Genomic DNA, 15,680 nt, shown 5'->3' with positions numbered 1-15,680 from the left:
GGTACTCAGGCCTCTCACTGTTGTGGCCTCTCCCGTTGCCGAGCACAGGCTCCGGACGCGCAGGCTCAGCGGCCAAGGCTCACGGGCCCAGCCACTCTGCAGCATATAGGGATCTTCCCGGACCGGGGCACAAACCCATGTTCCCTGCATCGGCAGGCGGACGCTCAACCACTGCGCCACCAGGGAAGCCCAAGTTCCACAATATTAATGCCGGCCTACTATATTTGTCTCCTTGTTAATTACTTTTCGTGGATTCACGTTCACTCCTCGTGGGAACCCTATAAAGTAGGTAGAATTATGTCATTTTACAGATGAAGAAGCTTAAGTCACAAAAAGCTTAGCTCAGAGGCAATAGTCCTGGAAAGAATATGGGAATTCAAATGGGAAAGCAGTACAGTTTAAAGAAGTACCCATCCCTGGCAGCAGCACTAAAGTTCTAATCACAGACCTGCACTTATTAGATGTGTGACCTTGAGCCACAATTTCCTTATCTATCAAATAGAGGCACTGCCTCCTTCATAGGGTTGAGAATTAAATGAAGTAATCACTGTAAAGTAACATAGCACAATGCCTGGCATATAATAAGCACCCTCATCGTCACCATTAGACATGGTCCATATTGGAGCATCACTGCTTTCTACCCAGGTTATCTTAAACAGGATTCCTATGCAGAGCTTCAGTCCCTTCATCTGTAGATAAGGTTATCCACAATAGTCGACACCCAGTTGTTTCCAGTTCTTCCAGTTTCAGTTCTTCCAGTTCCCAGTTCTTTCCCTCCCCCCCACCACCACCACCATCACCACCACCAACTTCCTATATCACTGGATGTGTTAATGAGAATTAGAAGAAAAAGTTAAATGAAAGAGCTTTGCAAAGTCCATTGTAAATGTTAGGTTGAGGAATCTGTTTTTAATGAAGACAGATTTAACCCCTTCTTGTCCATGAGGTCAGTTAATGTGGCAGCAATTGGCTTTTCCACTCTTAATGGAAATGGTTATGTGACCCAGTTTGACCAATGAGACAGAAGAGGATGTCCTTTGGGAAACATCTGGGAAAGATTTTCCTCTCTGATTTAAGAAAAGAAGAAAAGAAAGAATACAAGAGATGCAGAAGGAAGGCTCTCCCCCTTCCTTCCTTTGCTGTGATTATTTGGGTGAGGACATAATTCTTGGAGCAGCTACAGCCTTCAACACCCTACCTTCCAGGCTTCTTGTTATGGGGAATAAATCTAAGGTACTTTAGTGATGTATTCCATTACTTGCAGACAAAAACATCCCAATTGGCACAAATATTTGGCTAAAAACTAGGTTTAGTTAAGGCCATTTAAGTGACTTTCATGTGTGATTTCAAACTTTGCATTTTGTAATCACCAATTTCCCGGACAATGGCTTTGATGGAGAGACATCCTTTATTTGGATATGGATTCATCCCTGAGACAGTATTGCGACATGAAACAAAAAGCCAATTGCATTCTTTTAATGACCATATTTTCACATCTATCACAAGATTCCATGTTGAAAATTAGATTTGAAGACTAGGAGCCATATATATATATAAATTAAAGAGAAATGGGAATCTTTTTCAGTGGTCTTAAAACTAATACCTGGGCTTCCCTGGTGGCGCAGTGCTTGAGAGTCCGCCTGCCGTTGCGGGGGACGCGGGTTCGTGCCCCGTTTCGGGAGGATCCCACATGCCGCGGAGCGGCTGGGCCCGTGGGCCGTGGCCGCTGGGCCTGCGCGTCCGGAGCCTGTGCTCCGCAAATGGGGGAGGCCACAGCAGTGGGAGGCCCGCATAACGCAAGAAAAAAAAAAAAAAAAAAGTGAGGGCATGGAAAAACATCTTTTATGCAAACAGAAACGACAAGATAGCGGGGGTCACAATACTCAGACAAAAAAAAAAAAAAAAAAAAAAAAAAAACTAATACCTTAACAAAGTGCTTAGAAGGAATTCTCTTGCAGTCCAGTGGTTAGGACTTCGCATTCTCACAGCCGAGAGTCCGGGTTCAATCCCTGGTCAGGGAATTAAGATCCCACAAGCTGTGAGATGCAGGGGGAAAAAAAAAACAAACAAAAAACCTTAGATAAGAATTCTGGAAATTTCAAAAAAATTTGGGGTTCTTTAGATAGAAAGAAGTAAGATTAGTTACACAAGATAAACCTGTCTGCTATCTGTAAAACCGCCTTTCCACCTAACTTTAAAATATCTTTTCTAGTATCCCTAACAGGTGACAAAACAATCTTTGTTGGAATATATCCTGATTCAAGGAGTTTATTCCCTCATGAAGTAACTTGGACTATGGACAGATAGGCCTTGTTATTAGAATATTCTTTCTGAAATGAGCTTAAGTCTCTCACTAAAAACTCCAACTAATGGTATTGGATGTGACTTTTGGAATAAAACAGAAATTCCCGACCCTAAAGGAAGCTCTTCAAATTGATTCCCTATAATTAATGATTTGACAAATACTAAGTGAATGCCTACTGTGTGCCAGGCATTCTTGCTCCCAACTCTTCTGAGCAATGAGCACACACATACAAGGGCTCTGCTCCCATGGAACTTGCAGTTTGGTGGGGAGGTATAGTAGACTAAAGATATCAGGTCCCAGTCCCTGTTTTCTGTTTGACCCAGACAGGAAAAGAGAAGGCAGTGTGACCACAGAAGCAGAGACTTGATTAATGGAGCCACATGCCAAGGAATGCTGGCAACCACCGGCAGCTGGAAGAGGCTGGGAATGAATTCTCTCCCTGGAGCCTCCAGAGAGAGTGCAGACCTGACAACACCTTGACTTCAGTCCAGTGAACACTGATTTAGGGCTTCCAGCCTCCAAAACTGTGAGAGAATAAATTTATGTTGTCTTAAGCACCAAGCTTATGGTCATTTATTACAATGACCACAGGAAACTAACACAAGGAGGAACATAAAAATTTAATAAATCAACAGGAAAATGTCAGATTCAAGTAAAAAAGGTACTAAAACAGCCAATGGTTGGGATAAAGAGTAAAAATATCCAAACATTTTTATTCATCACTAATGAATATGAGAAAATACTAAGTGGATCAGCAAGTAAACTGATTTAAAAAACCATGGATCTCTACTATCAAACAAATCCAATAGTCATCTGTCAGTTTTCTTTCACTTTTTTCCAATATTTCATAATTTTGAAGATTCAGAGCTTAGGACTAAAATTCTAAGTAAATACGGATTTGGAAATAAAGATAAAATATGATTAAGATTATTAGGGAAATGCAAATCAAAACCACAATGAGTTATCACCTCACACCTGTTAGAATGGCTATTATCAAAAACCAAGAAATAACAAGTGTTGTTAAGGATGTGGAGAAAAGAAAACCCTCATACATTTGTTTTGTAATAGTTTTGTTGTTAACTTTTTGGTTTTTTTGGCTGCATTGGGTCTTCGTTGTTGGGTGTTCATTGCTGTGCATGGGCTTTCTCTAGTTGCAGTGAGCGGGGGCTACTCTTCGTTGCAGTGCGTGGGCCTCTCACTGTGGTGACCTCCTGCTGCACAGCCAGGGCTCTAGGCGCACGGGCTTCAGCAGTTGTGGCACGTGGGCTCTAGAGCACAGGCTCAGTAGTTGTGGCTCATGGGACTAGTTGCTCGGCGGCACGTGGGATCCTCCCAGACCAGGGCTCAAACCCGTGTCCCCTGCATTTGCAGGCAGACGCTCAACCACTGCGCCACCAGGGAAGTCCTCCTCATACATTTTTGATGGAAATGTAAATTGGTGTGGCCACTATGAAAAACAGTATGGAGATTCCTCAAAAAATTAAGACTAGAAGTACCCAGTTCTGGGTATTTTTTTTTAATCTTTTTTTAAATTTAATTTTATTTTTTTATACAGCAGGTTCTTATTAGTTATCCATTTTATACATATTAGTATATACATGCCAATCCCAATCTCCCAATTCATACCACCACCACCACCCCCCCACGCAGAAATTCTGGGTATTTATCCAAGAAAAACAAAAACACTAAGAAAAGATATATGCACTCCTGTGTTCATCGCAGCATTATTTACAATAGTCAAGACATGGAATCAAATTAAGTGTCCATCAATGGATGAACCAATAAAGAAGATGTGAGATAAATGTCACAAGTGGAATATTACTCAGTCATTAAAAAAAGATGAAATCTCTCCATTTCTGACAACATGAATGGACCTTAAGGGTATTACACTAAGTGAAATAAGTCAGATGGAAAAAGACAAATACCATATGATTTCACCCATATGTGGAATATGAGAAACAAACAAAACAAAATAAATGAGGAAACCAAACAAAAGCAAACACGTAAATACAGAGAACAGACTGGTGATTACCAGATGGGAAGGGGCAGGGTGAGGGGGGTGGCGGGGAGGGGGAGGGTGAAATGGTTAAAGGGGACCAAGTGTATGGTAAGGGATGGAAACTAAATTTTTAGTGGTGAACATGCTGTAGTATATATAGAAGTCAAAATATAATGTACACATGTAACTTGTATAATCTTATAAACCAACGTCACCTCAATGAAAAAGAAAAAAACAAAAAAGAAAAAATATATTGAGTAAGGGAAAATAATGGTCATGCTTCCAGCTTGTACACTTGATATTGCTATATTTCTGCTGAAAACCTAAGAAGAATATAGAAATGAGTCCACAAATTTATTGGTTTATTAAACTCCTAGAGGACAAAAATAAGCCTCTCTTCCTGAAATTCTCTTCTCCCTTGATGGTATATAACTAACTAACTAAATATATATATATATGTATGTATATATGTATGTGTATATATATATATGTATGTATACACACACACACACACACACACATATATACATGTGTGTGTGCGTGTAACCATGACCTAGATCAAGATATAGAACAATTCAGAATCCAGCAAGCTCCCTTGTGCCATCTCTCAAGGGTACCTACCTACCTCCTCAAAGGTAACTACAATTGTGACCTCTAGCACTATAAATTAGTTTTACCTGTTTTTGAACTTTATAGAAATAGACTCCATGTAATATGTACTCTTTGGTGTGTAATGGCTCTTTTCACTAAATATTATGTCTGTGAGAGTCATCCATGTTATTATGTATAGCAGTAGTTTGTACTTTTTCATTGCTGTACACTATTCCATCATATGAATTAACCACAACTTAGTTATCTACTCTGCTGCTGATGGACATTGAGATTGTTTCAGGTTTGGGGATGTTATGAATAATGCCCTTTAGCACCCCTCCTCCAAAGGAAATTCCAGTTCATAAATAGCACTCTCCTCACACACACAAATTCTTCTATCTACATTTTATAGTCTTGAGATGATTGGAGCATTTAATAATCATGAAGCTGACTTTTGGATATACCTTTTTAACATCTACATTTGTTGATTTGCTCATGGAGTGTTTCACCTGTTGTAACTAGTGGTCTCTACTGAAATTTCAGTTTTCACATTAGTGTTCTGTTCAGCATTATAAAGATGTCAGTTCCACACAAACAGATTAAACTAACTTTTAATCAAAACCTCCCTAACTTTTTTTCATTGACAGACAATGCTAAATTTTATCTGAAAGAATAAACACATGGGGAAAATTAAGAGAAGGGGCAAGAAACGAAAAGATCACGAACAAACAATATAATTTTTCTAAAAGATACTAATTACAATTGCAACTGTATCATGCAGTACTTAGGAATTCATCTTAAAATACTGTATGGAAAGAAATTACAAAACATTGAAAGAAATTAAATAAATACTAAATAAATGAAGAGTTATCCCATGTCTATGTATAGAAATACAATATTGTAAATATAGCAGTTCTACCAAATGATGTACAGAGACAATGCAATTCCAATAAAATTTTTCATGGAATTTGAAATGATGCATCTGGAAGGCAAAGGTCCAAGATTGCAAAGATATTCTAGAAAAAGAACAAAAATACTTGCTTTACCAGATATTAAGACATCATATAAAGTTATAATAATTAAGATGTAGTGTAATTATTGTTTCAGGAATAGACAAACTGACCATTATAACAAAATGGAGAGCCATGAAATAGGCTCTCACATGCTTGGAACTTTGATATATGACAGATTATATATGACAGTAGATAAAAAGGGGAGATAGTTGGAAAGCATATATGGAAAGAATTGAAATTGGAACTCCTACATTTCATCACACACACACACACACACACACACACACACACACACACACAAATTCCAGTGGAATTAAGAATCTAAATGTGAAAAACAGAAGTTAAATAATTTGAGTTGACTATCTTTCTTATCTTGGGTTAGAGGATTTCTTGAACAAGACCCAAATAATTAACAATAAAGAATAATATAAAGAAATTCACATTAAAATAAAAAACTTTCCCATCAAAAGATACCATAAAGAAAGTGAAAGTGTAAGTCACAAACTAGGAGAAGATTTTTTCAATACATAAAATGTACAACCAATTGATATTCTGAACATACAGAGAGGTACAAATCAATAAGAAAAAAATCCAATAGAAAAATGAACAAACAACATGAAAGGCATTTCACAGAAAAGGAAACATGTATGTTCAATAAACTTATCCAAAAATAGTTCAACCCTCTTAATATAACTGGAGAAACACACACAAAAAAGAGCTTAATGAGATACCATTTTATATCCAGTACATTAGCAAAAATTAAGAAGTCCAATAATATCTTTATCAGCCAAGAAAATAGAAACCACATAGTTATGTCATCAGAGAGAATTTAGTATAGGGAATTGGTTCTATGGTATTAAAAGACTGAAAAAAAATAAAAATAAAAAACAGAAAGGGAACACTGCCGTAACACAAAGTTAGTTACTATAGGAAGCAGTTACTACCCTCAACACTGAAGAACCAAGGGAAGAGGTTAGGGGCTACCCTAACATTAAAGCTTGAAGGAGAAGGCCTGAGGAGGTGGGATTCAGACTTTTGCCTCACTGCTGCTGTTCTTCAGGAATGTAGAGGAAGGACTCATGGAACTAAGGGTCAAAATTCTGAGGAAGGAGCTCCACTAGCTGCTACTGGCTGTGCTTCTGAAGATCAGTAGAGGGGCTACACAGAGCTGAAACTCACTTCTGAGGAGAGAAAACTGTTCCACTGCTTTTGGTGCCTCTAAGTGAGTACAATGAGGCTGATTCTAGGAGTGTAGAAAAAAGCTGGAAACTGGAAATAACCACCCTTATAACCAGATTCTGCTACTGAGGTGAAATGCCATTGTTGGAAGAACATCGATTGGAAAATATCACACAAACAGAAAAGAAAGCCCCTTCTGTCTCTTCCTACTTTCCAAACTCCCTCTAGTGCTCCTTGCCATTGGCAAAAACTAAAAGGAAGCAAGCTAGAAAAAGAGCAATGTCATTTTCAGAGTACTAGTTAAGTTGGTATAGAAGGTGGGTTTGGAGCTTAAAGACAAAACCTTTACAACCAACACAACACCAATTGTTGAGGAGGATGTGGACCAACAGGAACTCATACACTTCTTGTGGAGAGTGCATGGAACCACTTTAGAAAACAATTTTTCATTATTTTGTAAAGTTAAAGATCTCCCTAACCTGGGGTCTAGCAATTCTACTCCTAGATATATTCCCTGAAAAATCCCATACATAAATGCACCAGAAGAAATGTACAAGAATTTTCATAAGCTCATTTCATTTGAGAAATCATCCAAAGGTCCTTCAACAGCAAAATGAATAGATGTTGGCATATTCACATATGGAGATATTATGCAGCAGGGAAAAATGAATTACAGCTACCTGGATTAAACTTAGAAATATAATATGGAGTAAAAAAAAAGCTAATCGTAAAAGATTACATAGAGCATGATACCATATTTATAAAGCTCTAAAACAAGAGCTCAAAACTAAATGTATATACATCCATGTATGAACATATATGGCAAAAATAATCCAAAAATATAATAGTAAACTAAAATTCTAGTTAATGGTAACCTCAAGATGGGAATAAGAATGTGGATGGAATAGGAGAAGAATGTCACATTGGGGATTGTCTTCAACATATGAATTGTATATCCCTCCCCCAAATTCATATGTTGAAGACTTTACCCCCAATGTGACTGTATCTGGAGACAGGGCTTTCAGGAGATAATTAAGGTTAAATGAGATCATAAGTGTGAGTCCTAATCCCACAGAACTGGTGGCCTTACAAGAAGAGAGAGAGAGAAAGCGATCTCTCTTTACACCCACACATACTGTGGAAAGGCCATGTGAGAACATAGCAAGAAGGCAGTCATCTCCAAGGCAGGAAGAGAGCCCTCACTGGAAACTGACCCTGCTAAATCTTCATCTAGGACTTCTAGCCTCCAAAAATAAATTTATGTTATTTAAGCCGTGCAGTCCACAGTATTTTATTATGGCAGTGCAAGCTGACTAAAACAGATTTTGGACACAATTCAGTCCAAAGCTAAATCTAGAAGAAAAATAAATGGTAACTGCCTAATTTTTAAGTATTGGAAAGAGGTTAGAACTTCCAGATTTTTAAAATATTATTAAAATATCATAATTAAAATTATGTAGAATAGGTACTGAAATAAATAGCTGTATTCCTTCAACAGAAAAGTTTAGAAATATTCCAATATATCAAGAAATTAAGCAGATAGTAAGGGGGGAAGTTTATTTCTAATCAGTGGGGAAAACACGGTGTTGCTCATGGTGTTAATTTTTAAAACTAAATCTACCACATCCCTTACTCCAAAGTCAATTCCACATGAAATTAAAACATTTTTGAAGCCATAACAAACTAGAAAAAAATTAGGTAAATATTTATAGCCTGGAGTGGAAGTAACTCATGTAAGCATGGCATGAAGCTCAGTCAAAAGATTAAATACTTATAATATGTGTACATAAAATTTTAAACATTCATGTGGCAAAAGGCACCATTAGGATCATATAAACTTCCAGAAAAGAGTTTAGATGAGGAAAACTAGAAAAGCTACACATAGTATTTTTTAATCTATGTGAAATTATCAGAGAATTACCAAATTATCACATGAGTAAGTATAGGGCTAAGAGGAAGGAAGCCCAAAGATCAGAAGCCAGCATTGAGGACCACTCTCCCCAGGAGGTATCTGCTGGTTCAAAAGCAGAGTTGAGACACAGGATAAGTAGCACTTTTCACAGTCTCATAGAGCTGGGAGAAGAAAGGGTAAACAATGAAGGTCAAGGCACATCACAAATGAGGAAGCTTTATAAACCAACCCCCATTCTTTGGGTTAAGAAGTTCCTGAAAAGCTACATCTTAGGAGTTAGGGCGGGTGAACTGGAAATACATCACCTCCGCAGAAATTGAAGCCAATTTTTGTGCTACCTCAATTCCTCATTGAACTAAGATGATCTGGGTTGCTAGTGCTCCTGCGTGAACTACTGGAGACAAATCTCTATTCTCTCTGCAGGAGTATCAAATTATCTCTACAGTTTTTCATCATCAATATCTAACACTCAATCAGAAACTTGGTATATGAGCAGCGAGACTTGGTGACTGAAAATCAAGAGAAATTGTGAACAATAGAAGTAACCCACAGAGATCCAGATAATGGAGATATAAAACATGGTCATTAAATAGCTGGTATGTGTAAGGGTTTATATGACAAGACTGAGAATTTGGTCAAGAAGTTGAAAATGTAAAAGAGAACCAAGTGGAAATTAGCAACATAATAACAGAAATTATCCCAATGAGTAAGTTTAATAGCAGGTTAGACACAGTTGAAGAGAGAAATAATAAGGCAGAAAATGAATCAGAAGATAATATCCGGACGGAAGGGCACAAAGACAGTGCGAAAGAAATAATAATCAGGTAAATGCCAAGGAAAACCACAATGACCTACCACTACACCCTCACCAGAATGGCTATAAAATTACAGACTGACGTTGCCCAGGTGTTGAAGATGTGGAGCCATTAACATTCCATGCACTGCTGGTCGGAGTATAAATTTCTGTAACCCCTTCAGCAACCTGTTTGGCATCATCTAATAAAGTTGGATAGATATATGTCCTATCGTCCAATAATTTCATTTCTTAGTATCTATCGAAGCAAGAGGCATACAAAGACATGCACAAGAATGTTCATAGTATCATTATTTATAATACTCTAAAACTGGAACATATCCAAATATTCATCAACCGTTGAATTGTGGTATATTCACACAATGGGGTATCATGCAGCAATAAAAATTGCTACATGCTACAATATGGAAGAAGTCTAATCAATACAACATAGAATGAAAGAATCCAGACATGAATGAGTACATCCTCCATGATTCCATTTATATAAAGTTGAAAAAAAGAAAAAACCCTATGGTATTAGAAGTCAAAACAATGGTTACCTCTGGGCAGGAAGAAGTGGGTAATGATGAAGACCAGGGCACAAGGGAAGCTTTCAGAGTACTGGAATCACTCTATTTTTTTTTTACTTGGCTGGTGGAAATATGACTTTGTCCACTTTCTTATCTGGTGGAGATATGAGTTTGTCCACTTTCTTATACTTCACTAAGGTATAATCTTAAAATTAGTGCAATTTTCTATATGTTATTCTTAAATTAAAATTATAAATATAGACATGTGGTTGATAGTAAATGCATAGTAAAATTAAATCTAGAAGAATATAAGCCAAGTTATTTATAGCCATTAATAGTAGCAAGATTATAGAGAACTATCACTTTTCATGTTATATATTTCTGTATTTTATGAATTTTTTAAATAAATTTATTTATTTATTCATTTATTTATTTTTGGCTGCGTTGGGTCTTCATTGCTGTGTGCGGTCTTTCTCCAGTTGCGGTGAGCCAGGGCTACTCTTTGTTGCGGTGCACGGGCTCTAGGCACGTGGGCTTCAGTAGTTGTGACAGGCAGGCTCAGTAGTTGTGGCTTGCAGACTCTAAAGTGCAGGCTCAGTAGTTGTGGCACACGGGCTTAGTTGCTCTGCGGCATGTGGGATCTTCCCGGACCAGGGCTTGAACCCGTCCCCTGCATTGGCAGGCAGATTCTTAACTACTGCGCCACCAGCGTAATCCCTGTATTTTAAGAAGTTTTTACAGTGCACATGAATGTGTGTTGTAATCAGAAAAAGGAAACGTGAAAAAATATATGAATAACAACAAAAGACTAGTTACCCTCAGTCCTTTTCACAGTGAGCAGATGAGAACTTTGTGTGATAAGAAGATTCCACTAATTTAGAAAACCTGTTAGTTTCATAATCATCTAAGAGCCTTTGTTTGAAAAGAAAAAAAAAAATTCTTGTTTATAAAAGAACCCCAGGCTGGTGTGTGAGCTTCAATTTCCCAGCTGTCCACAGTTCTGCCTCATTGCTTGGGGATGTGCTTCATTGATTCCTAAAGCATAGCTCCAGACAAAACCCAAAATTTGTAAAGCAGGAGAGTTCGCAAATCACCTCCACAGCTGTGAAAACCAGCCCTATCACAACTTACCAGTGAGTCTGGCATGGTTAAATAAGGTAATACATGTGGAAATGTTTTGAAAAATTAGAAGTTATGGTATAAATGCAAAATATTATTTGAAACTTGATTGTGGAAGCTTTGGGGATGTGAATTTCCCTGACCATCAAGAACTAGCATAGAGAACTCAGTAAGTTTTAAGGAAACTCTGCATTTCCAGATTCCATGGACTGGCAGTGGTACAAATGTTCTCCAAGACATATTATCCTTTACTGTGACCCCTTCAGAAACCTTGTTTTACACAGCTCTCTTCTATAGCATAACTGCTTTACCTGTGATGGCCCCTTAGCGGGATCATCTGGGTTTCCGGTTTATCTATGTTTTGAAAATTAGGTTTCAGACATTCAGACAAGTAAGATCTTATTATAAAATATTATCTTAACTTTGGGATAGCATTTCCCAAAAGCAAGTTCTTTGGGACACTAGTCCCATGAATTGCTGTTCAAATAAAGTTTGGAAACAGCTATAGCTACCCCACTTTTGGAAAGTGACAATGCACTTGAGCATAACATACTCTGAGAAATATTGCAATAAGCACTCTCTTTGGACTTTTTTAACTCAAAATTTCCCAAACTTATTTGACCAAAGTAATATTTTACTGATATCCTATAGAACTAATATTGTATAAAACATTATTTCAGAAACTCTACTTTAAAAAATTCCAGGAGAGAACGAAATCTCAAAAGCAGTTAAGAAGCTGATTTTCACTTAAATCTTCATTATACAAAGTTCATATGAAAAAGACTTAAATTTCTCCTTACGTATATGGAGAGTCCAATCTATTGGTACACAAGTGTTTTGATTCAGAATGTATTTAAAGTTTCTCAGTGCTTTTGTCATTATAACTAAAATAAATTAGTATAATAAGAACATTAAGAGCTATGCAAGCAGATTGGTTAAAGCACTGGCCTAGATTCAAAGAGATCTGATTTTTATTTGTAGTCATGTTTATGACCTTGAAAAAGTAATTTAAATTCTATGAGTTTCAGTTTCCTCATCTATAAAATAGAGATTATAGTAATATACTTTCTTCATAGGGTTGTTATAAAGCTTATCCATAATATATGTATGCATACAATGCTTAGTACAACAACAAATCTATGTTAGAGCCTATTATTAAAGTGTCTCATTTTGATATCAAATAAGCACATTAGAATATAAATATTCAAATGAGTTTTGCCTATAAAACAAAGTCACCATGGCAAGCTATACGGTTAAACCAGTGATGCTAATATTTTTAAAATATCTTTTTTGGAAGGTGAGTAAACAGAGAGTAAGCTTTCTGACTAAATATGGATAAATTAAACTTTGGTGTGATATGTGAGAAACATTTTTCTAAAAATATAACTGAATTCAATAAAAACATTCGATATAGTCCCTGAATGTGAAAAGCCATGGATTAATACTACACGCTGTATAATGGTTAATTTTGAAACACTGAGGTTTCCTGGTGCAGAGACTCTACCTCAAGACTGCAACATAGAAATCCTGCCTGAGTTTCCAGCCTGCTGGCCTACCTTAAAAATTTCAGACGTGCCAGTCTTCCACAATCACGTGGACCAATTCTATAAAGTCAATCTCTCTCTGTCTCTCTATGCACACACACGTGCACGTGCGCATGTGCACACACACACACACACACGCTAATGGTTCTGTTTCTCTGCAGAACCCTGACTGTTACACGTTGTGAGGGATACAAAGTGGAATTATGACTTCATGGGATTAGTATTTATGCTATCTTTACATTTAAAAGAATTCCTCTTTTTTTGAGTGCCCATTAGGAACCAGACACTTTATGAGGAACATGAATATACATGATCTAATTTCATCCTCATAGTGATCCAACAAACTAAAAAGTAGTAGATCTTAAATTATAATAAACTGCAATTTATTAATTGCTTTACAGAACATAAGACCCTAAAAACGGGGGTAGAAATATAGAAAGAAATAGTAAGGAAACATGGAAATGAAGAAAATAAGGCAGGTCTGAAAATCCGTTGTCTTCTACTCAGGAAACATTTTGAGTTATCTTGGGCTGAACCTAAGTAGCTTTTTTCAAAGAAAATTTAATTATGATATACTGGAACAAAGTACACCTTTCCCTAATTACCCAACACTCTATTACCCCATGGCATAAACATAAAAATTGCTTAAGAATATACACTGAAAAAGTATGGAATAAAATGAGTCATAAAACATGAGTTTAATTTCAGCTCTACTTATTACTAGCTTGGAGGCCTTGAGTAAGTCTCTTAGCTTCAGCAATGGAAATAAGAGTAAGCACCTCACAAGAGTACTATGAAGATCAAATTAAAGGCCAGTATTTTAAAGAACTCTGTAGACTATACATGGAGCTACAAGTACTTGTTTTTGTTCATTTGAGCTTCCTAGCTATTATATCTTCATTTATCCTACAGTTTACTTAATACAGCAGAGACAGACTTGAAAAGAGGCTAAATTTCTGCTTCTAGCAGTTTTGCAAACTATATAAAGTCCTCCCAACACAAAACTAAAGACTTTCAAGAAATTACACTGTTTCTTTTTTTTTTTTTTTAAATGGAACCTTAAGAAGTGAAAGTTACAATCACTGAAATGAAAATCTTAGTGAATGGATTAAGTAGTACATTTGAAATAGCTCAGTAACTGGAAGATAGAAATAATGACATTACCCAGAATGTAACACAAATATATCAGGAGATTTTTTTTTAATGAAAGAGGGTTTAAGAAACATGGAAAATAAGATAAGGTGTAACACAATTAGAGTTGGAGAAAGAGGAGCAAATAATGTGGAAGAAACGATATTCCACAAGGTTAAGCCTGAGGATTTTCCAAAACTAATGAGACATTAAAATGCAGATAGAGAAAACACAATCTACTAAATGGAATAATAGAAAGTGATACACAGACTCATTGTGGTAACACTTCATAACCTGACAAAGACCAAAAACATTTTTTTCATATTATATTTTATATACTAATCACAGACTCACATTGGTTTATTTTCTTGTAATCAGGAAAGTACAAAATAATAGTGTGTTATAATGATACATTTAATTGTTACTTTTAAAGTCTTTGGAGTTTCTCTTGTGTTTTGTTTCCTCTCTCTCTCCCAGTCTGTATCAGGCCAATTCATGACTTGCCGGAACTCATATCACAGAGCATTTTTGCCAACTATTTATGTTCTTTCCTTACTTAGGTAAAGTAAATCCCATACTTTCTCAGTGGGGTTAAGGTCAAGACTCGGAGGGGAGCCACTCCTTCCTAATTAGTTCCCCAGACTCCTCTTTTTTTTTTCCTTTTTAAATGGCCACAACAGTTTAGAAAAATGTTTGGAGTCATAATCCTCCTGATAAATGAATCCCTGGTCAAGCAGCTGGTTTCCAGAAGGGACTCCTTGCTGTGCTGCAATTATGTTGATGCTGAACTCCAATAGTTCAGGTCAAGCTGAAGTACTTGAGATACCTGTCTCTGAACTGTACTGAATAATATGCTAAGCTAAGAGACTCCAGCTTCTCCTCTCCAAAGCTCCCACCCAAAATATCACTTTTTTTTAGTCAATGAGAAAAATACTTATTGATGGGAATCCATGTGAAGGTCTTCTACTGGTAACCCAAGGTGGGGGAATAGCCATGCGTTCAGAGAGTAATGACAATGTAGGACCATCCTAGAAATCTTGAAAATAATTTTCTATTTATATATAATGCACTTAATTTCTGAGCTACTGAATAGTCATGTATTAATAGTGGCACCACATTATCTGTCTGATATATTTAAGTCATTCTATAGGGAAATATTTATTTGAAAAAAAGTTATATCTCAGACTAAGAAAAATAAACAGGAAATTACAAAAGGTTACATCTTGAATACTGTAAATAGTGGCACTTTACAACACCCACACATGAATGCACACAGAATTTTTCACCTGAGCACATGCTAAATTTGTAGACTTCAGCTACTTTTAACTCTTACAGATTTATTTTCCCTCTCTGATGCTTCTAGGATAATAAAAACATTGTCCATGGGCTTCCTTGGTGGCATAGTGGTTAAGAATCCGCCTGTCAATGTAGGGAACACGGGTTCAAGCCCTGGTCCGGGAAGATCCCACATGCCGCAGAGCAACTAAGCCCGTGCTTAGTTGCCACAACTACTGAGCCCGAGTGCCACAACTACTGAAGCCTGCACGCCTAGAGCCCATGCTCC

The sequence above is a fragment of the Lipotes vexillifer genome, unplaced genomic scaffold (genome assembly GCF_000442215.2).
Source record: "Lipotes vexillifer unplaced genomic scaffold, Lipotes_vexillifer_v1.1 scaffold1469, whole genome shotgun sequence".
NCBI classification, from domain to species: domain Eukaryota; kingdom Metazoa; phylum Chordata; class Mammalia; order Artiodactyla; family Lipotidae; genus Lipotes; species Lipotes vexillifer.
The sequence above is the reverse complement of the archived record's forward strand: the minus strand, read 5'-3'. Positions refer to the sequence as shown.